The sequence below is a fragment of the Triticum aestivum genome, chromosome 3B, assembly GCF_018294505.1.
Source record: "Triticum aestivum cultivar Chinese Spring chromosome 3B, IWGSC CS RefSeq v2.1, whole genome shotgun sequence".
Classification (NCBI taxonomy): domain Eukaryota; kingdom Viridiplantae; phylum Streptophyta; class Magnoliopsida; order Poales; family Poaceae; genus Triticum; species Triticum aestivum.
In genome coordinates this window covers 302,753,097-302,778,523 of record NC_057801.1, presented here as the reverse complement: position 1 = coordinate 302,778,523, position 25,427 = coordinate 302,753,097, and the positions used below count along the sequence as shown (strand labels likewise).

Sequence of the window (25,427 nt, the reverse complement as noted above, 5' to 3'; positions counted from 1 at the left end):
ATCTATCGTAGTCCTTTCGATAAGTAAGAGTATCGAACCCAACGAGGAGCAGAAGGAAATGATAAGCGGTTTTCAACAAGGTATTCTCTACAAGTACTGAAATAAGTGGTAACAGATAGGTTTGTGATAAGATAATTTGTAATGAGCAACAAGTACAAAGAGTAAATAAAGTGCAGCAAGGTGGCCCAATCCTTTTTGTAGCAAAGGACAAGTCTAGACAAACTCTTATAATAGGAAAAGCGCTTCCGAGGACACATGGGAATATCGTCAAGCTAGTTTTCATCACGCTCATATGATTCGCGTTCGGTACTTTGATAATTTGATATGTGGGTGGACCGGTGCTTGGGTGCTATTCTTACTTGAACAAGCATACCACTTATTATTAACCTCTATTGCAAGCATCCGCAACTACAACAAAAGTATTAAGGTAAACCTAACCATAGCATGAAACATATGGATCCAAATCAGCCCCTTACGAAGCAGCGCATAAACTAGGGTTTAAGCTTCTGTCACTGTAGGGGTGGGCGTGCCCCCCACCCTCCTGGCCCAGGTGTGGGCCCCCTGAGGTGTTTCTTCCGCTCAATAATTCTTATTAATTCCAAAAATAAGTTCCATGGAGTTTCAGGATTTTTGAGCAGTACAGAATAGGTTTCCAATGTTTGCTCCTTTTCCAGCCAGAATTCCAGCTGCCGGCATTCCCCTCTTCATGGAAAACCTTGTAAAATAAGAGAGAATAGCCATAAGTATTGAGATATAATGTGAATAACAGCCCATAATGCAATAAATATTTATATAAAAGCATGATCAAAAATGGACGTATCAGGGAGGTACTTGATGGGATGGAGATTATCACTGCGGGCCATGTGGATATGGGGAAGAAAGTCTTCAATCCACACCGTGGGATCTGTGGTGCCATCGTATGATTCAATGTTTACGGGTTTAAACCCTTCCAGGAACTGGTGCTCCATTACTTCATCGGTGAAGCATAGATGGTGTGCGGATCATCTATACCGGGTGACGTCACGGCGTAGTGCAGATGGAGTCCGTATGCGGTTTTCGGCCCGTGTGAGGTTGTGTTTATCGCTACAGGCTTGATGGCCGTCTTCTCGCGCTGGTGCACACCCTCATGATCCATAAATTGATCTGGTATGACTGGCTCTATTGTCCAGGTCCTGTCGCAGGTCGTGCGTGCGTCTTGTGGCCTCTGTTTCTCTGCCCCTAGGGTGAGGTGGCGAGGTTGTGAAGCAACCCATATTTGCCTCACTCCTAAAATCCCTAAATAATTCTCATAAATTGTTTGGGTCATATATTCATCAAATGTGGCAAAACTTTTCATTGCCATGTTCAAAAATAATCCTCCAATAATTCTTTTTCTATTCTGCCCTAAATGGCACATTGCAAAGCAAGTGATATTTCTCTTTTCCCAATAGATTCGCAACTTCTTGGACACCTTTTCCTATCCATATCATTGCCCTGTGCCAAAGTTCAACCTCATTTGCCTAGTACTAATTTTTATATGATTTTAGAAAGTTTCTGCCCAGAAGGAAACTTTGTGAAGGAAGTATATTCTAGGCATTTCCAAATGAGATGAACTTTCGCCACATTATTCATATGACCAAAACATCACTCTGCACCCAATATGAGCTCATGTAACCTTTCTATGTGAGCACAACTTCAAAACTTAGTTTCTAGTCAGATTTTTAGTTTGTGAAGCAACTATATTTTATATTGCTTCATTTAAGCTGCCAATTTACCAGGACATTCTATTATACACAACGAACAAGGCAACCGGACTTATAATGCTTGAACACTCTCACTTAGCCATAGAATTCTATAATTTTAAATTTCGGCGAAGCCCCTAGTCTTCGGAAGGCCGAATTTGGGGCGCTATCCATGCCTGGGCCGGACTAAGTCGGCCCCTCGCTCTAAGCGGCATAAGTCTTTAAGGACTCGCAAAAAACCTCTCGAACAGCGACCAGCTCTCGTCTCATCATGACGGTCAGTTTTAGCTTTCTCCACTGAGGCGTTAACCCAGCTCAACTGGGGCGCAATCGCAGTGGTTCTCCCAGTGCTACCTTAGCCGGTACAACGGAACGTAAGGTACCAAAACATGGGAGCCAGGCAAACCCAACTATTGACCCAAGACATGATTCGGAGCCGATGCATATAATGCTATAAGTTTGGGGTGCCGCACTTGTGAAAGTGTTCGGACTTATCACACCATGATGCGGGAAACGTAAGCCCCTGGTGTATTAGCCGTACCAAAATGTACGGGTGCAACATGTCATAGATGAACATATGTATAAGAAAGAAATGCAATTGGAAGCAAAAAGGTGCTGCATTACTTTATTCAAGAAAAACTGCTGTAAGTGCAGAACGATACAAATGGTGCGATAAGCAAGGGATGGGACTGTTAAACATGTCCCCCTCCAGGGGTAGGCTACGGAATGGTGCATAAAACAGATTTAATGCTCGTAATGGAGACCACCTGGATATTCGTTGTAGCCTTTCTCCTTCCCTGGCTGTTGCATCGTGAGTTCGGCATGTCTGCTGCCGGACAGGGCCTCTGACGAACAGAGTCCTGTGGGAAAAAAATAAAAAGGAAAAAAAGAAAAAAAAGAACGACACACTTGAGAGCCCCTGGTGTGGTTGAGCTGCAGTCTGGGCCTATCGTGGTCGTGCCCCTCTCCCCATGCCCATGGTATCTTCAGAGCGTAATGGTGTACGCGAAAGACCTGTCTTGAAGTTTTATAGGGGCTGGGGTTGGGGCCGCACTGCTACGCATGCTCGGAACGTGCCAGGTGGTCTTGTTGTAGGTTACTCCGGGCGCGCTTAGCTATGTCCGGCCGCTTAACGGCCGGACTTGAGAATTGCCTTAAGAGGCTGCATTGTACTTCTGCCGCGAGAGCCGCTGTATGTTCCTCCGTGCGGAGAGAACGTTCAGTGTTTCCGTTGACCGTGATGACTCCTCGAGGGCCTGGCATCTTGAGCTTGAGGTATGCATAGTGCGGCACCGCGTTGAACTTTGCAAACGCGGTACGTCCGAGCAGGGCATGATAGCGCTGCGGAACGGAACTATGTCGAAGATTAACTCCTCGCTTCGGAAGTTATCCGGGGATCTGAAGACCACTTCCAGTGTAACTGAGCCTGTACAATTGGCTTCTACACCTGGTATGACGCCTTTAAAGGTCGTCTTGGTAGGTTTAATCCTAGAGGGGTCTATGCCCATTTTGCGCACTGTATCCTGATAAAGCAGGTTCAGGCTGCTGCCGCCGTCCATCAGGACTCTGGTGAGGTGAAATCCGTCGATGATTGGGTCTAAGACCAATGCGGCGAATCCGCCGTGGCGGATGCTGGTGGGGTGGTCCCTTCGGTCAAAAGTGATCGGGCAGGAGGACCATGGATTGAACTTCGGGGCAACTGGCTCCATCGCGTATACATCCCTGAGTGCATGCTTCCGCTCCCTTTTGGGTATGTGCGTTGCGTATATCATGTTCACTGTCCGCACCTGTGGGGGGAAACCCTTCTATCCTCTATTGTTCGGCGGTCGGGTCTCTTCCTCGTCATCGCTATGCAGCCCCTTGTCATTGTTTTCGGCAATTAACTTGCCTGCCTGCTTGAATACCCAACAGTCCCTGTTGGTGTGGTTAGCTAGCTTTTCGGGGGTGCCATGTATTTGGCACAAGCGGTCGAGTATTCGGTCCAAATTGGACGGACCCGGAGTAGTTCTTTTGAATGGCTTTTTCCGCTGACCGGGTTTAGAGCCTCTGAATCCGGCATTGACTGCCGTATCCTCACTGTTGTCGCCGTTAATGCGGCATTTGTTTTTGTTACGACGCGACCTGCCATTACGGTCCTTGATATCCGGACTGCCAGAATTTTTGCTGAGGTTGTTGCTGCGTGCTAGCCAGCTGTCCTCACCCACGCAGAAGCGGGTCATGAGTGATGTGAGGGCTGCCATGGATTTTGGCTTTTCCTGCCCCAGGTGCCGGGCAAGCCACTCGCCGCGGATATTATGCTTGAAGGCCGCGAGGGCCTCCGCATTCGGACAATCGACGATTTGGTTTTTCTTGGTTAAGAACCGTGTCCAGAATTGTCTGGCCGATTCGTCTGGCTGCTGAATTATGTGGCTGAGGTCATCAGCGTCTGGTGGTCGCACATATGTGCCTTGGAAGTTATCGAGGAATGCAGCTTCAAGGTCTTCCCAACTCCCAATTGACTCTGCTGGAAAGCTGTTAAGCCAATGCCGGGCTGGTCCTTTAAGCTTGAGGGGGAGATATTTGATGGCGTGAAGATCGTCACCGCGGGCCATGTGGATGTGAAGGAGATAGTCTTCGATCCAAACCGCGGGGTCTGTTGTGCCATCGTAAGATTCAATATTCACGGGTTTAAACCCTTGGGGATTTGATGATCCATTACTTCATCTGTGAAGCATAGTGGGTGTGCGGCGCCTCTGTACTGGGCGATATCACGACGGATCTCAAAAGAGCTTTGTCTGTTTTGTTCGGCCCGGCCGGACTTACTGTGTACGGCGCGACGGTTGTCGTCACGTATCATGGGGCGCCCCCGCGATCCATAGATCAATCTTGATTGTCTTGCCCTATCCTCCAATATATCTCACAAGTCCGGAGCGTTCCCCTGTGGCCTTGTGCTTTTCGAGCGATGCCGGGGTACGGGTCTAGTGAAGGGCCTAGAGGCCTCTCTGTCGCGACCACGGGATGGTCGATCAGCCGTATTGTCTCCTGGTGATGCGGGTTCATACGCCTCCTCCTCTAATCGGGGGAGCAGCTTGCGTTTAGGGTAGCTTTTGGAGGGGCGTTCGAGCTCATGCTCTTCGGCCGCGAGGACTTCAGTCCATCTGTCGGCTAGCAAATCTTGATCAGCTCTAAGCTGTTGCTGCTTTTTCTTGAGGCTGTTCGCCGTGGCCATAAGCCTGCGTTTAAAACGCTCTTGTTCGACGGGATCCTCAGGCACGATGAATTCATCATCGCCGAGGCTTGCCTCGTCTCCGGAGGGAGGCATATAATCCTCTACCTCTTCTTCTGCCACTCTCTCATGAGGGCTGGCGTCTCCGTCCTCCTGCGCTGGATCTTGCTGGAGTGGGTTGTCTTCGGCATTGTCCGGTGTATTATTATCTCCGGTGCCGGAATCTTCATTCTTGCTGTGGCGGGATTTAGAGCGGCGCCGCTGACGCCGGCGCTTGGGCTGTTTCTTGGAGGGGTCATCCTCCGCTGTTCCTTCGCCATTCCCATCCTTTGGGATATCCACCATGTATATGTCATATGATGAGGTGGCTTTCCAGTGCCCGGTGGGTGCTGGTTCTTGGTCGTCTCCGGCATCGTCGTCCATACCGTCGATGTCTTCGGAGTCGTAGTCTAGCATGTCGGTTAGATCGTCACAGTGGCTACCAAGTGGGTGGTGGGTGGGCTTTGAATTTCTTGGTCGTCCGCATCCCAACCGTCCTGACCGCAGTCCGGCCAGGGCTCTCCTGATAACGAGAGATACTTTAGCAAACTCAAGATGTCACCGAAAGGTGAGTGTTGAAAGATGTCCGCTGCGGTGAACTCCATGATCGGCGCCCAATCAGATCCGATCGGAGGGGGCGCGAGAGGTTCGGAGTCCGGCAAGGAGTCCGGCACCTCGAAGTCACGAGCTTCATGAGGGACAAGGTCAGTGTTCGACTCTATCGCCGTAGAGGTTGCAGCCCCCGAGGCGGTGTCTAGCCATCCATCCTCGACCTGCACAGCCGGCTCCGAGTTGAAGATCGAAGCGGGTTCGAGTGCGGCCTCCAGGGTACTGTCTGGCTGCAAAGCTAAATCATGCTCACCGTGACAGTGCGGCACGCTCGGCTGTGGCTCGAATCCATCGAGGATCAAGTCCCCGTGGATGCCAGCTGTGAAGTTCAAACTTCCAAATCTGACCTGACGGCCAGGGGCGTAGCTTTCGATCTGCTCCAGATGGCCAAGCGAATCGGCCCGCAGTGCAAAGCCGCCGAATACAAAGATCTGTCCGGGGAGGAAGGTCTCACCCTGGACTGCATCGTTGATGATGATCGAAGAAGCCATCGAGCCTATCGGTGACGGCACAGAGGAACTCTCAATGAAAGCACCAATGTTGGTGTCAAAACCGGCGGATCTCGGGTAGGGGGTCCCGAACTGTGCGTCTAGGCAGATGGTAACAGGAGACAAGGGACACGATGTTTTACCCAGGTTCGGGCCCTCTTGATGGAGGTAAAACCCTACGTCCTGCTTGATTAATATTGATGATGTGTGTTACAAGAGTGGATCTACCACGAGATCAAGGAGGCTAAACCCTAGAAGCTAGCGTATGGTATGATTGTTGTTCGTCCTATGGACTAAAGCCATCCGGTTTATATAGACACCGGAGAGGGCTAGGGTTACACAGAGTCGGTTACAAGGGTAGGAGATCTACATATCCGTATCGCCAAGCTTTCCTTCCACGCCAAGGAAAGTCCCATCCGGACACGGGACGAAGTCTTCAATCTTGTATCTTCATAGTCTTGGAGTCCGGCCGATGATGATAGTTCGGCTATCCAGACACCCCCTAGTCCAGGACTCCCTCAATGCCCACGACACATTCACGCATGACGGTCACTGTATTTCAAGCTAAAGCACTATACGGTCACTGGAATTCAGAATATGCTCATTACGGTCACCTATACATTCTCGTGGTGATCATACGGTATCTAGCTCACGATATGTCTCCGTATTTTCTTGATGACACTGACGGACTTTGCATTTGATGCGTGCTCCGTATTTTGTTGAACACACTTACGGTCATTGTATTTGAAGCGAAAGCACGATATGGTCACTTGACTACAGAATAAGCTCATCAAGGCCACCACATACATTTTGCCGTGCTAACCAACATCTGGTTGGATGGTTAGGAGGACAGTGGTTTCTCGAGCCCACCAGGGTTAAAGTACCGGTGCTCGCATTTATCCTGGGTTAATTTCAGTATTTTTCGGCGATGTGCGTTCAGTGGGATTAGACGTTCCACTCAACTACGAGGCATCTATGGTGACTTCGTAAAATCTCAAGATCATATGCTGGATCACTCTCTCAAAGGTGCTCATAGGGGTAGGGTCTGCCTGTGTGCGCTTATAGCGGTGAGTGCTTGCGCGTATATATGAGCCCTTGCGTCTGTACCGTGTTAAAAAAATACATGTCATGATTATGCGGTCACTTGCTCACCCGTACAACTCCGTATTTTGTTGATGACACAATCAATTGACCAGTCAAACATTCCACGTGGCGCAACTAGTGTTGCACCATCAGGGTGCGTAACCGTGGGGCCCACCTGTCAGCCCGTATATGAAAGAAAGAAATGGTAGTTTGAGTCTGTACTGTGTTACTAAAATACATTTTAGGGTGATCATACGGTCACTGGCTCACCATACAGATCCATAATTTGTTGATGACACGATCAGTTGTCCAGTCAAACGGTCCACATTCAGCAGCGCACATTACTATAGGGCCCACCCATCAGCACGTATATGAAGGACATAAATGGTAATAAATTAGTGTTTGGTGGGTATTCGAAGTCCTGAGATCTCTGGTTGGCAGTTGCCGGCGGTGGGGCGGGGCGCGTTGGTTGGGCGGTGGGGTGGGGATCGCCGAAGAAAAAGCTCGGCATGAGCAGGCCTAGAGGGATGGCCGGCGCGGCGGAAGACCGGCGGTGGGGAGTGGTTTCGGGGCGGGCGGGGCGGCGTGGTGGCGCGGGCCGGCCGCGGGCGGCGGGGGCCGGCGGTTCGGCCAGTGGTGGCTGGCGGCTCAGGGGGTGGAGTTTGATGATAAACCGTAGGCCCTTGATTTCGTATCCAACGGCTGGAAAATATAATGATGAGAGATGAAAAAGTCAGTTGACTGACATGTAGCGTCACCCCGCACGTACGCATGCATGCACGCAAGACACGCATGCATGCAAGCATGCAACACTGACGCGTACACATAACAATCACACGGACGCATGCAGGCGTGCAACACTGACACGTACACATGCACTCACGAGCACACGCACGTACGCACACATGCATGCAACATTGAAATGTACCCTTGCACGCGCACAACACTCGCACACCTGCATGCACATTGCACACGACGCAAGACACACGCTCAACCTATACGTGCATGCACCCTTTGTTAAGGACATGGATTGTTACGGGTATTAATCAATCTTATCTGTGATAAGCAGAACATTGATGTTTGCAGCGGTCTTTATGAATCAAAACGTATCGAACGGGCTATCAACATAGTAGGCTTATCTACATGAAAAAGATGACGTCACACTCAATGAACAATCATCGGTTTATGAAATGCCCGCTTCTGACCGCCCTGGACCACCAAAGGTTCCTCTGCTGTGCGCTGCCTATGTTGGGTCACTGACATGCAGGCCATGTACCCAAAGAGCCCACACGTCAGTGGAAGAACGGCGCGGTGTCCTACGTCCGAGTCGACGGTGCCACTTGCTACACGCCAGGCTGAACACGCCTCCTTGCCGCATTCAAACGCCTCCATGAAACCCGCCCGTGTGGAAGCCGAGAAACCCACTCTCGCACACGTCCGTTCATGACCGGGCCAGCATTAAACGCAACGCTGGACGAGCTCCTCCCGTCCGCCGTCTATTTAATCTCCTATTTAAACGAGGCCAAACGTCGGCCAAGAATCGCACACCTCCCCCGCTCCCCTATCTCCTCCTTCACCATTTTGTCCACTCTTACAATGGCTTATGAAGAGTAGTTATTCCGCATCCAAGCCGGCTGGGTGGCCCGCCGAGCCCGCCGGATACGAGCATGCTGCTCACTGATCCACCGCCCTCCCCTCGCCCGACGGAGCCAGTTGCCTCCCCAAGCCGATGCGCGGTTCAGCAACTCGCCGCTCCAGGCCAGCTCGACAAGGAGTGGCGCATGGGCATCATTGCTGCCGTCCACGCCACTACCTCATACCCCGTCTCCCGTTTCTGTGGCCGAGACTCCCATGCCAGCCGCCGCGCCATGCAAGAAGCGACAGAAGCCGGGTGTGCGGAGAGCAACGAGTCAGTGGCCAACGCCTCCGCGTCCGCCGCCATCATCGAGGAGAAGTAGAACACGTGAGGCCGCCGCCGCTTGGGTCCCATGAAGGCCACCACGGAGGAGACGCTGTCGTACACAATAGGTGTCTTGCCGGATCCTTTTGTTGCGAGGGCCTTCGTCGACCCCGCATGAGCTCCATGGAAGCGGGGAAGCCCCCTTCCACCATCATCTTCGACATCAGCCAATGATATCACTTGGGATGTGGGGAAGCAAACTGTCCTTTGCGCTGAAGCATACGGCAGTCCGGTGATTGTGCTGCCGGACATGAGGAACACAAATCGATTAGCGGGCGACCATTTAGGCCAGGTATTATATACCTGTGCTGTCCAGAACTAGCACCGCGTAGTTCATTTGAATGTAATGAAATCCGTCATGTTTGTATGAAAATCTGGTATTTTATATGATTTCTGTCGTTGTTTATATAAAATATCGCCGTGTTTGCGTGAATTTCGTCTGGTTGGTTGAGTTGCTGTCATAATGTGTGCGGCTACGGTTGGATGGCGTAATTTGCGGGTCGCCGGTCAGTCTGTGGGCGGCTCGGGCGACGTGGTGGGACAAAAAACACAGCTCGTGCGAGCTCGTCTCCAACGTGCGCACTGGAGGATGCAAAAGCACCCGAGCCATTCCTCGTTCATCAGTGGCAAAGGCACCGGTGGACAAAAGGGTCGCCAATATTTTGGCTACCCCGGGCAACATCCAAACAGCCCCTCCCAACAGATTCAAATCCCTCATTCGCTGTGGAATTTTGCCATGTGTTGTTTTCATGGACTAGCAAGATGCCCGTGCATTGCACAGAACATCAAGATGCATTTTTTTTACAAAACACCTGTTGTGATTGACCCATGCAGGAGTAATCCCATTTTGTAAAAACTAATGATATCTCAAGAATTATATCGGATAAATGGTATCTCGAGAATTTTATCGGACTCCATTTTTGTGTACAAGGCCACAAACCCATATTACAGGTACCAAGGGAAAAATTAATGTCTTCTAAGTCAATGTTGGAAGCCACTTTGTTTCCTCATTTGCCATGTAAATTAATGTGTATTCTTATCTTTCATGCACATCAAGCCAATGCTCACACTCCCACATGCATGCAAGGGATAATTAATGTCCTCCTTTGCTAGTACTACGAGGCAAACACCATTAATATTGCATCAATTAGTCTTAGTGGCCTTGTATATCTGCAAATTGTAATTTTGTTAGTGGCCTTGTATATAAAAATGGAGGGAGAAAGATGAGAGATAAGGTGAGGAGGAGTGGGGCGTGGTGGTGACTGGTGGTCGGACTGGGCGGAGACATGGGGATGGATGGTAAATTATGTCTAGGTTTGTATCTCTCTCACACACACCCACATAGGTGGGGGACGTGCACGAAGAGAAGAGGTGCACGCAGGGCGCACGTACTCCCGTCTCTTTCCCAACCACACCCGCGTGGGTACACGGTGGAGCTCATTTCTATACGAAAAGGCAGCCCACGTGGTAATTTGACACGTGTACTGGTTTTCCACTTGATGGAGGGAGGATCGTCTACCACAGGTGAACAAACAAATTGCGACTTGATGGGTTATGTTAAAAAGGAGGCAAACCATGTGGGGCCTACCTTAGAGGCAAGGCTCTATACTCTGGAGTACTTTTGATGTGTCCCGTAAACTCGTAGAACGAGGAGAAGCTTGCTTAGTACGCCATCTCCCCCGCCCACGGGTGCGGTGGCTTGCAAGATGAGGTGAAGCTTGCTTACTAGTAGTAGTAGTACTGTACGGCTTACGCCCGCTCCCTCGCCCATGCGCGCGGTGGCTTGTAGGACGAGGAGAAAATTTTACTACTCCCTCCGTTTACTCCTCGTTCCTACTACCTTGGTGAGATAGATTATCATATTGTTTGGAATATATATGTCCTTTAGTACTCCCTCCATTTACTTATACAAGGCCACTATAAAAAAATACATTTTGCATCTATACAAGGCCACAAATAGTAATCGAGACAAAAGTTACTACACCCTCCTGTCCAGTTTATGGCTCAATTTCAAAATCTCTCCAACCAAGGTAGACGGTGAGTGGTCGAATTAATTTTGTAGTTTGCACAAGTAATTAGTACGCTCATTTTTCTCAAGAAGTTATGTTTACCGAGGCATTAATTAAAACGAATGCATGAATGACCACTAAATTTCCATGAACTTCTACATGCATTGGTGAGTTTTCTCTTGACACTGCTAGCATCGGGTGATCCAACGCACCTCGAAATCCAACATGTGATGGTACTACTACTAGTAGTAGAATTGAGATTTTAAAACAGAAAAACGAATGTTTTTTAGATGCGCCCTATAAACCCTAGTGGGTACGTACTCTGTAAAATCAGATTTTCCCAAAACTAAGTCGCTCAACCTTTATTTGCTTGTTTCCCTTCCTGCCTCCTTGCCTCGAACAGACTATGCCAAACTCCCCTGCCTGCCGCGCGGGAAAAGACCCGCCCTCACCTTTTTATAGTCCGGGTTTGTATTGATGGATTGCGCGAAGCAGCAAAAACACAAGCCATGTCTTGTACTCCTCCATCGACGCTCCGTTTCATGAATTCTGTACTTCTTGTCACCGACATGTGGGGCATATAGCAACCGGGTCGACGTGTCAAGCACCAAATAATAGTGCAGAACAGCAGGGGGACGCACCCCAGTCGTACTGCTCCAGTAGTAGTAATGAGCAATGAGAGATCAAATCACAATGCCGCACCTTCCCAGACGGACGAAGCAACCGTTATTTCACACTTCGGTTCGCCATCATCACAAACCACGTAGTATTGCTTCTACCTCAAGAGGGACACACGCATCCTTGGTACATCATGACACGTGGGACCACATGACAGGCCATGCTCCCCCATCGATCGCTCGGTAAAACCACCTCATTTTTACTATACTTCCTCTGTATCGGTTTACATGGCATGCACGTCATTCTAGGTTGAGAATTTAACTGGCTATATATGTGATGAACAGTAGTCTAGCCTATTAAAAATGTATACTTTTGTACAGTAGTAGTATCGATGGATTGCGCCATGGAGAAAAACTTGAAATTAAAAAAAAGGTGGTACATATAGAGAGCGCTCGTCGCCAAATTATGCATATAGTACTATTAAAAAAGCTAGTACCTGCTTAAATGGGGTGCCAAATTCTATTAAAGAAATACTAGTATATACGTACTGAAGAGTTAAAGTAACAAGAAGAAACATAACATAGTTCTGCTGGGGGCTCAGCACAACACACCCCTCAAATTAAACTAAGAACACCTGAAATTAAACTATGCAACTAATCTGGTAGACACTGCATTAGAACCACCATGAGCAACGACACTACCACCTTACTCGGAGTCCTCGTCCACGTACTCGACTTCGTCCTTGTCCCTCTTCCTCTTAGCCGATACTTCTTTGCCTGAACCGCACACTTGGCTCTTGCTCTTCATCCAACCCTTGTAGATACCGAAACAAAGGTAGCCATCCCTTGCAGCATAGTGGATGTGGTCTATATCTAGTACATTCCGCTGCCATGCATGACGATGAAACGTGTACAGAGGTTTCTACAGTTTACCGTACGAAGGATGAACCATGGCTCCTGCCAGGGTCAGCATTGAAGGTTGACCACTGGAGGGCAATAGCCGAATCTTCTGGAGGCCGAAAGGGTTGCCTACAACGAGGCCTATCCGACCCAGGACTCTTTCGTCGTTCGTAAAGTCTACAGTAATGAATTTGACTAGGTCGCTCTTGAGGAAGTTCTTAAAATCCTGGCATTCAACGTCGGCATGGCATATGTGGTAGACCAAGCATAAGTCATGCACACAAACCTGGATCACGGCGGGCTTCTTCCTCTCTTCCTCCTTTAGATCCTTCTCTCGTCCCAAGACTGTGGTGTACTCAACATCTAGCCCAGCAACCCACTCATCATTTGAGTTTTTGAACATGCGTCTGAAGCGAGCAAGGCATCCTTTCACCGTCATGGAAGAACGGGTGTAGATGACGTCGAACTCATCGCCGGTAATGGTTCTAACCTTGTACTCACCGCCAATCATGGAGATTTGGACGCCATGGATTTGGGAGGAGGGTTAGGATTAGTGGAACTGCCGTAATGTGAAAGGATGGGACGACTAAGAGCGAATTGTCGTAATATTAAAGGACGTGCGGGGATGAGTAGGAGCGAACTTCCAGCGTGCGAACGACAGGGTAGTGGATTTCCATTCTCCAATGATACGGGCTTCCGAGAGCCCTTGAATCTGAGATCAAACGGTTGCATGGCGTGATTCTAGACCTATGGGTGAATATCCTATCCTGGAGGGTTATTCTGCAAATTTTCAGCAACTTAGCATGCGAAGGTTTGATCTCAGATCCAAGGGCTGCTAGCAGCCCGTATCATGGTCACGCCTACCATGACGCCGCGTCGCTCGCACGGTCGCGCCCTTGGAGATTTAACACGGTGCGCTAGGCTATCTAATGTTGGCATGTCATACATAGTCATCACTTAGTCACTCAGACTACAACAAGGTTAGCTATAAGTGTATTTTTTACTTCTCTCTATCTCTTTCTTCATAGTATTTATTGCATTTGCCAAGGAGTGACCTCTTCCAATGAAATGGTACTTAGATGAGGTGCTAAGGGCATTAAATGTCTTAGCAATCAAGTCCCCAATGCATAGGTGCTTAGTTTTTTGTTGCTAAGTTTGCTTCATTTAATTAGCTATAGACTCAAAATTGTCTTTTCACCTAGGTACACGTGCTTAGAACCATTTCTTCCTTGGGTCACCAAACTAGTATCTCTCTTCTTAAGTAACTTGCCACATCAGATTTTATGCCTATGTGGCAAGCTTAGCACCTGTAGGAGCAAGTAAGTACAATAGTGGGCTATAAGCCTGTTTTACATGTCATTTTTGCATATGTGGAGGAAAGAGGCAAGGAAAAAGTGGAGAAGTGAGCTCTCATGCAAGAACCAGTCTCTACATGGTGGAGCATTTGGAGAGGCACCTGTATGGAGGTGGTCAAGAATCAGGAGACTCACGCTGGTCGTAGCGCCACCATACGATTCTAGCTCCAGTGACCTTACGATGTCCGTCCAACGGCCGTAGTGCTTCTTCAACCTCTGGTCTTCTTGCTCCAGCCGCCCAAACCAGCACCGGTCATGCCGCATGCTCCTGCCTCCCATGGCCGCAGAGGGCTCACCGCCCCTACTATTCCCACCGCTGGCCAGGCCCTGCGGCGACGGTAGCCTCAAATCGCAGCTAAACCAGTGAACCCTCATACTCCTCTCCGCGCGGGCTTCCACTGCCGCGTCTTCCCCAGCTCTGCGTCGTCCCCTTCCTAGGCCTCCCCATCATCCACCTCCCTGGTGCTCTCGGCGCGGCGTGGTCAACGTGGTCAAGGAACGACTTCTATCAGACGTTGATTGTACGTGGAGAGGCTGACAGTTGGGGCCGCAGCAAGGAAGTGCCTCCTTATTATGCAGAAAATAATGATTCATCTACTTAACAGCATGGACCCACTGGACGGCCACCGTATTTCATTAAAAAAACGTTTCCCCCCTGACTGCTGGGACCTACCAGCTACATCTTCGCACGCAAGGAAGTGCGCCCATATTACGAAAAAAAAACAATTTGCCCCTTGACTACTGGGACCCACCAGCTACATCTTCGCACGCAAGGAAATGCCTGACAGTCGGGACCCACCTGGTCGAAGCGTATGTAGCATTGTCATTCTGGTCACAAACGTGTACATACATACTAGTCTATGTAGGGGCACACACGTGTCGTAGTAGAGGTGCGCACATAGCATGTACACGTATATACAGCGGCCAGTGTGCAAGAAAGAAAATATGACCACGTACGTACATAACGGCGGGGTCTCAAACGCCTACTCGCGCATACGTACGGCCAGGGCTCGTGTACATGGCTGGGCTGGAACGGAGAAACTGTATTGTCATCGTGTTCATTGGGAGGAAACAGAATGCGTCATGTTCATCGGGAGGCAACGAAATGCGTGGCAGCCAGCCGGCTTGGATGGAATAGCCGATGGAAACGAGGCCTGGCGTACCCCAGAATGGAGGAAATGGCCTTGTGTTCAACCGGCCACGTTCGAAACAAGATCCTATTCATCGGGAGGGGTGTGGCGTACCGCAAAACGGAGGAAACGGACTTGTATTGGACCTCCTACGGTCGAAACGTGGTCCTGTTGATCGGGAGGGGTGTGGCGTACCGCAACACGGAGGAAACGGACTTCTGTTTGAGCGCTACGGTCGAAATGGGGGTCCTGTTCATTGGGAGGGGTGTGGCATACCGCAAAACGAGACTCCATGGGATACTGTTCATCTCCACCGTCGACCTCCTCTATCCTCCACGGGCTACTGTTTATCCACCGTCGACCTCCTCCAGCCTCCACCTGCGACTGTTCATCCACGGGCTCCTGTTCATCGAGCCTCCACCGTGCGCTACTCCACTAACTACTGTTCAACCAGCCCTCTCCACGGGTTCCTGTTCAGCCACCCCTCCACGGGTTACTGTTCATCCACCCCTCCACCATCTACTGTTCATCCACCCCTCCACGGGGTCGTCCTATTCATCCAGCCCTCCACGAGGTCCTGTTCATCCAGCCCCAACCGGCTCGATCGATCGGGGTCCTGTTCATCCAGAGGCAACACAACAGGGTCCTGTTCATCCAAACCGCCCAACAATGCTCACTGTTCATCCAGAGGCAGCATCGATCGGCTTCAGTTAGCAGCAGTAGCGAAGGATGCTCGATCGGGTTCAGTTAACAGCCATCGATCGATCGCTCGGGTTCAGTAATGCGTAGCCTGCAGTGCAATCGCTCGGTTCAGTAGGCGAACGCCTCACTCGGGTTCAGTTAGAGCCCAACGCCTCGCACCCACGTGCGTGCGTGTACGAGAGAAACACGCAAACCTCTGTGCATCGCTCAGCCCCGACCACCCACCGTAACCGGGAACACCCCGATATTTTCCTCGCCCTTGCTTCTACCACGCTTTTTTCTGTCATGGACGGCCCAAAGAATGTCATGCAGCTGCGTCTCCGTCCCACCTAGGACGAAAAGCCGATTTTCTGTCATGATTTTTTTTCATAAAAGTAGGAGCCCGCCACATCTATGATGATACCGGGTTTTGTCACAATTATCATCATAGAAGTGTCATAAGTATGACAGAAAAAAATTTCATTCGGACCAAAATGTCACAGATGTGTCTTTTTTGTAGTGCATGTAGTTTTATCGTGTTAATATGCTCATGCTATGCTTTAGTCGTATCATATTCAGTTCATGTATGCCATGTATCATGCTCATGATTGATTTAACCAGCTAATGCCATGTTGATGTTTGCCTTGATTGCTTTTGGTTATGGTGAGCTTGCAAGTACATTCAATGTACTGACCTGGCGTGTCATGCCAGTTTGTAGGTTGTGTCTGGAATTCTTGCTTTGTTTGGTGTGGTTTTTTGTTCACAAGCTAGGATAAATGTTCCAGCCAGAGTCCCTATGGATTGGAGTCCATCATCGCCGTTCGTTGTTTCGCTGCCAATAGTTCTTCCGCTGCGAGTAGAGGTTCCGCTGCCTCGAGTTGTTATGCTTCTTGCATAGAGCAACTGTGGTTGGCGTAGTGTCGCCGTGCCGATGTAACCCTTGTACCCAATATAGATTGTAATAAAGAGCTGATTTGTTCCATGCTAAGCAGTGCCATATTCCAGAAGACTTTTCCTCGATCTGTGGGCTGGAATACGGATGCGTTCCGGTTTCTCTGATCCGGGGTGCCACGGTGTCACATTACCAGCATCCTGCAGTAGTGTAAGGACTTACAATAGTGGCTTTGACTAGTGTAGTCATTCCCTTCATCTGGTTGGTGTGACAGTCCTTGAAGATTTCCACAACATTTGGTTTAGGTACTTTTTGGTCCTTGAGGCTTTCCTCTACATTTGTAAAAAGTCAATATATGTCTGATAATATGGCATTGTGAAAAGAGTGAATCAGCAGCTAGTTACAAGAGCCTCGTAGTGTATAATATAGCTACAAGATCCTATCATCTGTTGGAATTTCACTTTCGTACGGTTGGCCTTGTTCTTTGAATAGTTCACCTAGAAGAAGATAGATAGATTTGTGAGCCACATGCATAAATAGGAGTTCAACATGTGATGTGATCACACACACACACACAGATATATATATATATATATATATATATATATATATATAACGTACTTGATACTTTGGATCAGACTAGTGTTTAACAAGGCCTCTCCAGTCTTCATCCATTATATTTTCCACTGGAGATGTTTGGGCAAGTTCACTGTTAGTCTTGCCTTCAAAGTGAGTTTTCCTCAAGTTATAACGATACTGTTGCAGAGCAGACTTGAAAACATGGGTGCATGCTTGTCTGTTTGCATCATCTTGGCTATACAACTTGACCCTCATATGTTGAAAATTATGGGAGTCTCATTATTAACAACCTAGAAAGTATGGGATAGAGCAAGACGATATTACTAATTTCGATACATAACCATACTTACAAATAAATGGTTGAGGAAGGTGTTAAACTGGGTTTAATATTTGTCATTCCTGCACTGAATCCATGTTGGGAGGATATGTGCATGACACCTAACAGCAACGACTGCCTCTGATACTAACTTGGCTGACTCTACAACATCATGTGGCCTTTTAAACCTGCCTCAAAACAGATCTCCATTCTTCCTCCTCTAGATTTAGTTAACCTGTCGAGCATTATCCCTGATATATGTTTCCTCTTGCGCCTAGGTGCTAGTTCAACAACATATATGGGAAGTGTTAGTGTACATCAAACTGTGAGACTACATCTAAAGAAGCATGCAACTTAAACTTGACTCGAGCAACTACCTTCTTCTTGTTGAAGCTCACAAGGTTCATCTGATCTTTCCAAGTCTTGTTGTGTTAAAAGTGCTTCGGAAGTAGTGTCAGGTGGCAAGGGAGCTTGGGAACTTGCCACTAGCTGAGTTGCCGAACGAGTAACTCGTGCAGATGTTGGTACTGTGGAAGAAGGTGCTGCAACAACTAGGGTTGTTGTTGCTTGTTTTGTGGCAGCTTTTCGTTTGTGTTTGGATTGTTTTGCAGCTGGTGTAGCAGGGGAAACCATGTTTGTACAATTATCTGGTGGACTTTGACCTTCTATTGCACTATCAGTACCAGCAGAGTCTACACAACTCTTCCACTTCGATTTTCGTGTGTCCCGAGTACTAACACCATCCCCTACCATTCTGTGTTCCTTCCTCTCTTTTTTCGCCATGTCAAGTCAAGCCGACAAGAAAAAGGAATAAAAATTTAATTCCTCAGGACAAATTGATGCATGGTACATACAAACGAAACTTTGATGTTAGACAACTGCATGATAGGAGGATGTAATATGTATGATAAATAGGATGGCATGAGATAATCAGACCTATGATGTGTAAACTAATCAGAATGCATTTCAATAAATTAGAAGCAATGCAAGGGAAGGTACACACCATATGAAAGATGCTACAAATAGTACTCTGCCAAGTTAATAGTGTCTCATCGTAACTGGCAGTTAAACAAATGTGAAGCAGTACAAGAAATAAATCATATGCAAGATGCAAACAACATCACTGTACCAAGTTAAAGGTGTCTTGTCATAAGTGGTTGATGCAGGATAGATACAGACAATACTTTGATGTTAGAACATGTAATACAGAGATGTAGTATATGCAAAATAAGGAAGACATGCCATATTCACACGTATATTGTGTAAACTAAGTAGATGTAATTTAATCAAATTATAAGCAATACAAGCTAGACACCGTATGCAACATGCAAGAAAATATCACACTGCTAAGCTAGAGAAAGCACCTGGGATGCCGGTTCCGCCGGAAGACCACCATTAGTACTTGCCTTAATTTTTTCCATACTCTTACCTGATATTATTGCCTTGTCAAGTCAAACCCGCAAGAAAAATGAATAAAAATTTGCTTTTCAGAACTCATTGATGCAGGATGCTGACGAGCACTACTTTAATGTAAGGCGACCGCATGATAAGACAATTGAATGTGTAAGAAAAAAGGACAACATTGCATATTCATAACTATGATGTGTAAATTAAGCAGAAGGCATTTCAACAAATTAAAAGCAATGAAATCTAGACACCATATGTAAGATGCAACGAATATCACTCTACCAAGTTAAAACTATCTCGTCATTAGTGTCATTTCAACAAATTAGTAGTACAAGCTAGAAAAGAATGCGAGATGTAACCTATATCACACTCCCAAGTGAAATGTGTCTTACGATAAGTGATTGTTGCAACTTACACAATAGTAGTACTTTGACATAAGAACATGGTGTGATAGACATATATTGTATGTTCTAGAAACATGAACACATGTCTTATTCACAAGTATAATGTGTAATGTAAGTAGATGGAATTCAACAAAATTATAAGCAATACAAGCTAGACATCATACATAACATGCAACCACATATAACAGTGCCAAGTTAGAGGGAGCACCTGTGATGGTAGACTAGGGGAGACATGCTCATCATCAACACATCTACGTTGGTCACTCTGATGGGATCCTTATTGGCGTCAGGGATGATCTGTTTGATTGCGTGGCCTTTGATCATGGCCTTTTCTTGGAGTATGGTGGTATTCCACAAAGAGCGCAATGCTCTCTTGGAGTTTTTAGTGGTCTATGGTCCAGTGGACCACTCGCTTTCTCAGCTTTTTTCTGGATGAGCTTTCCTCTGATATCAAATCTTCCCATGTTCCTTTGGTTATTGTTGGTGACTTTAAGTTGCTTTGGTACTAATCAAATAAGAACAATAACATCTTCTCTTGGACTCTGTCAAATGCGTTCAATGATTTCATTGTTGATTGTGCTCTACGGGGGATACCTACGTCTGGGGCTTGTTTCACGTGATCTAATCATCAGGCACTCCCTATCCGTTCTGCCCTGGACCGTGTCCTTGTTACTACATCCTAGGACTTGATGTTTTTATGTGCCTCTCCCCGTGCATTGCCCCATGTTGGTTCTGACCACTCCCCTCTCATACTCGATTTGGGTGTTTCCTCCCTAGCCAAATCGTCTAGATTCAAATTCGATGCATCATGGCTTTTGATTGACGGCTTTGGGGATGTGCTATCGGTGAAAATTGCCTCTGTCCTTAGTTACAGGACTCGTTCTTTCGGGCCCATGGACGACTGCACTTCTGCTCTTACCAACTAAGGAAGTTTCTGAAAGGGTGTGGCCGTAATCATGCGCCAAGGCCCTTCGCTCCAAGTGGGACCTGTCGGGGCAGGTGTCGGTGTTGGATGCGGAGTATGATTCAATCGGGCTATCAACGGATGGTTGGCAACATAGATATGATCTGGAGGCTAGGTTGATGCAGTTGCATCGGCAGGCAGAGATTTACTGGAAACAACGAGGTAGTATCAACTAGACCTTGAAAGGTGATTTGCTGACGGTGTATTTTTTTGCTATAGCTAACAAGAGACATCAGAGATGTATGATCACCAGCTTGTTGGTGGATGGAGTTCATATCTCAGATCCTAACATCATTCTTAATCACGTCCATGATATTTTCGCCGGCTTGCGTGCAACAAGGCCGAACTCTGGTTTCCGTATCTCACCTAACCTGTGGGTTGTGCAAGGCCAGGTCTCCGAGGATGAAAATGAGTCCCTGATGATTCCACTCTCTATGGAAGAGATCGAGGTTATGATTAACTCAACTAATGCTAACTCTGCCTCGAGGCCTAACGGGTTTTCTATCCCGTTCTTCCGCCACTTCTGGCCCTCTCTACGCCCTTCATTTGTGCACTTATCCAAGGATTTTTCCTTGGGACGATTGATATATCTCGTCTGAATTACGACGTTCTCTCTCTTATCCCTAAAGTTAAAGGTGCAGACCACATCCCTCAGTTACGACCGATTTCTCTGATTAATAATTTTGCTAAGTTCCCTTCTAAAGGTATGGCTACCAGATTAGGTCCTGTGGCACACTGTATTATCAGCAAAAAAAAACTTCCTTCATAAAAGGTAGGTACATTTTGGATGGGGTGCTTCATCTTCATGAAATTGTGCATGAGCTCCGCCATAGGGGGACCTGAGCGATCATTTTAAAACATGACTTCGAGAAGGCGTACGACTCGGTTAGCTGGTCCTTTCTTCGGCAGGTCCTTCTTACTAAGGGCTTCCACGTTGGCTTTATGCATAGGTTGGTGTAGTTGGTTTCTAGGGGCCACACGGCCATGGTGGTTAATGGCAATATCACCAACTTCTTTGCCAATGGTTGTGGCCTGCGGCAAGGAGACCCTGCCTCCTCCATCCTCTTTAATTTGATGGCCGATGCTTTATCTTGTATGCTGACCCGGGCGGCTTCAGCTAGTCACATCTCTCCGGTGGTTTCTTACCTCCTCCCCCAGGGATTTACCCACCTTCAATATGCCGACGACACGATCATCCTGGTGGAACTTAACGATGAATGCCTTGCCAACCTTAAATTCATTCTGCTTTGCTTCGAAGCCTTGTTGTGGCTTAAGATTAACTTTGGTAAAAGTGAGGTTATTATTACTGGGGCTGATGAGGAGGAAGCCTCCAGGGTTGCTCATCTCCTTAACGGTTCGCTAGGCTCCTTCCCTTTCAAGTATTTGGGGCTGCCGATATCCCCCTTATGTCTTCATTCTCAGGTTTTTAGCCCTTTGGTGGGCAAGGTGGGTAACAGAGTTGTGCCTTGGCGTGGTCGATATAACACCTAGGCTGGGAAAGTGAGTCTCATCAACGCCTATCTCTCTTCCTTACCGATTTCACTATGGGTTTTTCCTGCTCTCCTTGGGCACCCATGTGGGCTTCGATAAACACAGAGGAGCCTTCCTCTAGAATTTTGTGGATAACAAGAGGAAGTACAGGTTGTTCAAATGGAAAATCATTTGTAGACCCAAAATCCTAGGGGGGGGGGCTGGGCATCCTTAAAACCATGGTAATGAACAAATGTCTTATTGTAAAGTGGTGGTGGCGGACTATGACAGGCAGCCCTGGTACGCTTTGGTATGGTGTGTTAAAAGTTAAATATTTCCCCAATATTAGCCCCATGTTTGCTCGTGCTTCGAATGGTTCCCATTTCTGGTGGGATCTGGTTAAAGTTCGTGATGTGTTTCTGCACCACGTTAAGTTGTTGTCAGGAACGGCCGCTCGACTCGGTTTTGGCTGCACTGGTGGGTTGGGGACGATACTCTAGCTAATTCCTTCTCGGTGTTGTTCTCATATTGCTCCAACCCTGAGATCTCAATCTGGAGCTCTCCCATGTTGGTTGGGATCTGGATCTTTGGAGGACTCTCACTCCTGTAGACTTGGCGGACTGGCACCACCTTGCTGCTATGTTCCCTATTCTCTCGAAGGATAAGGACTTTGTGACCTGGCCGCATACATCGTCTGGTTCCTTTTCTGTCAGATCCCATTACACCAGGCTTTGTGTTGGAACCCGCAGATCCAAATTTTGACAGATCTTGGCGGCTAGGATCCCTCCTAAGATCAAGGCCTTCCTCTGGCAGGCCTTTAGAGGCCGCCGGCCGGCTACTGAACAGATCCGCAAGCGCAATGGCCCGGGCTCTGCCCTTTGTACCCTGTGCTCTGATGTGGAGAACACAGACCATATCTTCTTCTCGTGCCCTCTGTCAAGTTGTCCTGGGGATGTGTTCGGTCTTGGATGGGCTTAATTGGGTACCTTACTCCTTTGCTCACCTATGGATCTTGGTAGATAACATTAACGGGCGAGCAAAGAGGCTGTTTTGGGTTTGTTTGGCTGCCATGTGTTGGTCCTTGTGGATTACTAGAAACAAATTCACCATTGAGGGAGTCTTTCCTAACAAGCCTGCTAATGTGCTCTTTAAAATGCTTATCTTCTTGTAGCAGTGGGAATTATTGACTAAACCAGCGGACATGGATGGCATGGTGGAGCTTATCAACAAAGTTAAGGCGTTGGCCAACCAGAGTTCCAATCCCCACCCTCAGTGTAGCGGCGAGCTTGTGGTTTATCTTAGTTGTAGGTTGTTGGCCTGCGTGCCTTCTTTATCTAAACTATCGGGCCTGCGTGCCTGTATCCCGTGTTGTTTATGGGCATGTTGCCTCGGTCCCTGCTAAACTCTATGTGCTTTGGTGTTACTTGTTACTCTGCCTGGTGGCTTTATTTATAAAGTCGGGCAATAGCCTTTTCTCTAAAAAAGTGTCTATTCATGTGTTGTCTTGCAAATCTTGTTGGGGGTATGGCGGAGTAGAATCTGTAGAGGCCCTCCGTTTCATTTGGTTGGAAGGAGCACCATTATTCACTGCCTTGCTAATTTCCTTCCGCTTTATTGATTTTTCATTGCCAAGTAAAACCGATAAGAAAAAGCAATAAAATTCACTCTTCAGAACTCATTCATGCATGATATTTACCATAACTACTTTGATGTAAGGGATAAGAGGATGGAAATTGTACGAAAAACAGAATGTCATGGCATATTCACAACTATTTGTGTAAACTAAGCAGAAGACATTTCAACAAATTATAGCAATGCAAGCTAGACACCACATGAAAGATGCAACCAATATGACTCTGCCAAGTTAAAGGCGTCCCATCATAAATGACGTTTCAACAAATTAGAAGCAGTGCATACTATTGATACGTCTCCAATGTATCTATAATTTTTGATCGTTCCATGATATTATATTACCCATTTTGGATGTTTATGGGCTTTACTTTACACATTTATATCATTTTTGGGACTAACCTACTAACAGGAGGCCCAGACCGTATTGCTATTTTTTTTGCCTATTTCAGTGTTTCGAAGAAAAGGAATATCAAAGGAGTCCAAATGTAATGAGACCTTCGGGAACGTGATTTTATGAACGAACGTGATCCAGAGGACTTGGAGTGGAAGTCAAGAAACAATCGAGGCGGCCACAAGGGTGGAGGGCGCCCCCCCTACTGGGCACGCCCCCTATCCCATGGGCCCCTCGGGTGGCCACCGACCTAGTTCTTCCTCCTATATATACCCATGTACCCCGAAAACATCAGAAGCGGCCACGAAAACCTAATTCCACCATTGTAACCTTCTGTATCTGCGAGATCCCATCTTGGAGCCTTCGCCGGCGCTCCTCCGGAGGGGGAATCGATCACGTAGGGCCTCTACATCATCTCCAAGGCCTTTCCGATGAGTTGTGAGTAGTTTACCACAGACCTTCGGGTCCATAGTTATTAGCTAGATGGCTTCTTATCTCTCTTTGAATCTCAATACCATGTTCTCCTTGATCTTCTTGGAGATCTATTCGATGTAACTCTTTTTGTGGTGTGTTTGTCGAGATCCGATGAATTGTGGGTTTATGATCAAGTTTATCTATGAGAAATATTTGAATCTCCTCTGAATTCTTTTATGTGTGATTAAGTTATCTTTGCAAGTCTCTTCGAATTATCAGTTTGGTTTGGCCTACTAGATTGATCTTTCTAGCAATGGGAGAAGTGCTTAGCTTTGGGTTCAATCTTGCGGTGTCCTTTCCCAGTGACAGCAGGGGTAGCAAGGCACATATTTTATTGTTGTCATCGAGGATAAAAATATGGGGCTTATATCATATTGCATGAGTTTATCCCTCTACATCATGTCATCTTTCTTAATGTGTTACTTTGTTCTATATGAACTTAATACTCTGGATGCATGCTGGATAGCGGTCAATGTGTGGAGTAGTAGTAGTAGATGCAGGCAGGAGTCGGTCTACTTGTCACGGACGTGATGCCTATATACATGATCATGCCTAGAGAATCTCATAATTATTCGCTTTTCTATCAATTGCTCGACAACAATTTGTTCACCCACCGTAATACTTATGCTATCTTGAGAGAATCCACTAGTGAAACCTATGGCCCCTGGGTCTATCTTTTATCATATAAGCTTTCAATCTACTTTTATTTGCATCTTTACTTTTCCTATCTATATTATAAAATACCAAAAATATTTATCTTATCATACTATCTCTATCAGATCTCACTTTCACAAGTGCCCGTGAAGGGATTGACAACCCCTTTATTGCGTTGGTTGCGAGTTCTTGTTTGTTTGTGTAGGTGCATGGGACTTTTGAGGAGCCTCCTACTGGATTGATACCTTGGTTCTCAAAAACTGAGGGAAATACTTACGCTACTATTGCTGCATCACCCTTTCCTCTTCAAGGAAAACCAACGCAAGCTCAAGACGTAGCAAGAAGGATTTCTGGCGCCGTTGCCGGGGAGGTCTTCGCTCATGTCAAGACATACCAAGTACCCATCACTTACATTTACATTATTTTCCATTTGCCTCTCGTTTTCCT

General features: G+C 47.4%; 1 pseudogene; it reads right to left on the bottom strand.

Moving 5' to 3' along the window:
- The window catches only part of LOC123067490 (lysophospholipid acyltransferase LPEAT1-like), a 92,861-nt pseudogene extending 71,158 nt beyond the window's left edge, over positions 1-21,703 (bottom strand).
- Between the last annotated feature and the right edge of the window lie 3,724 nt (positions 21,704-25,427).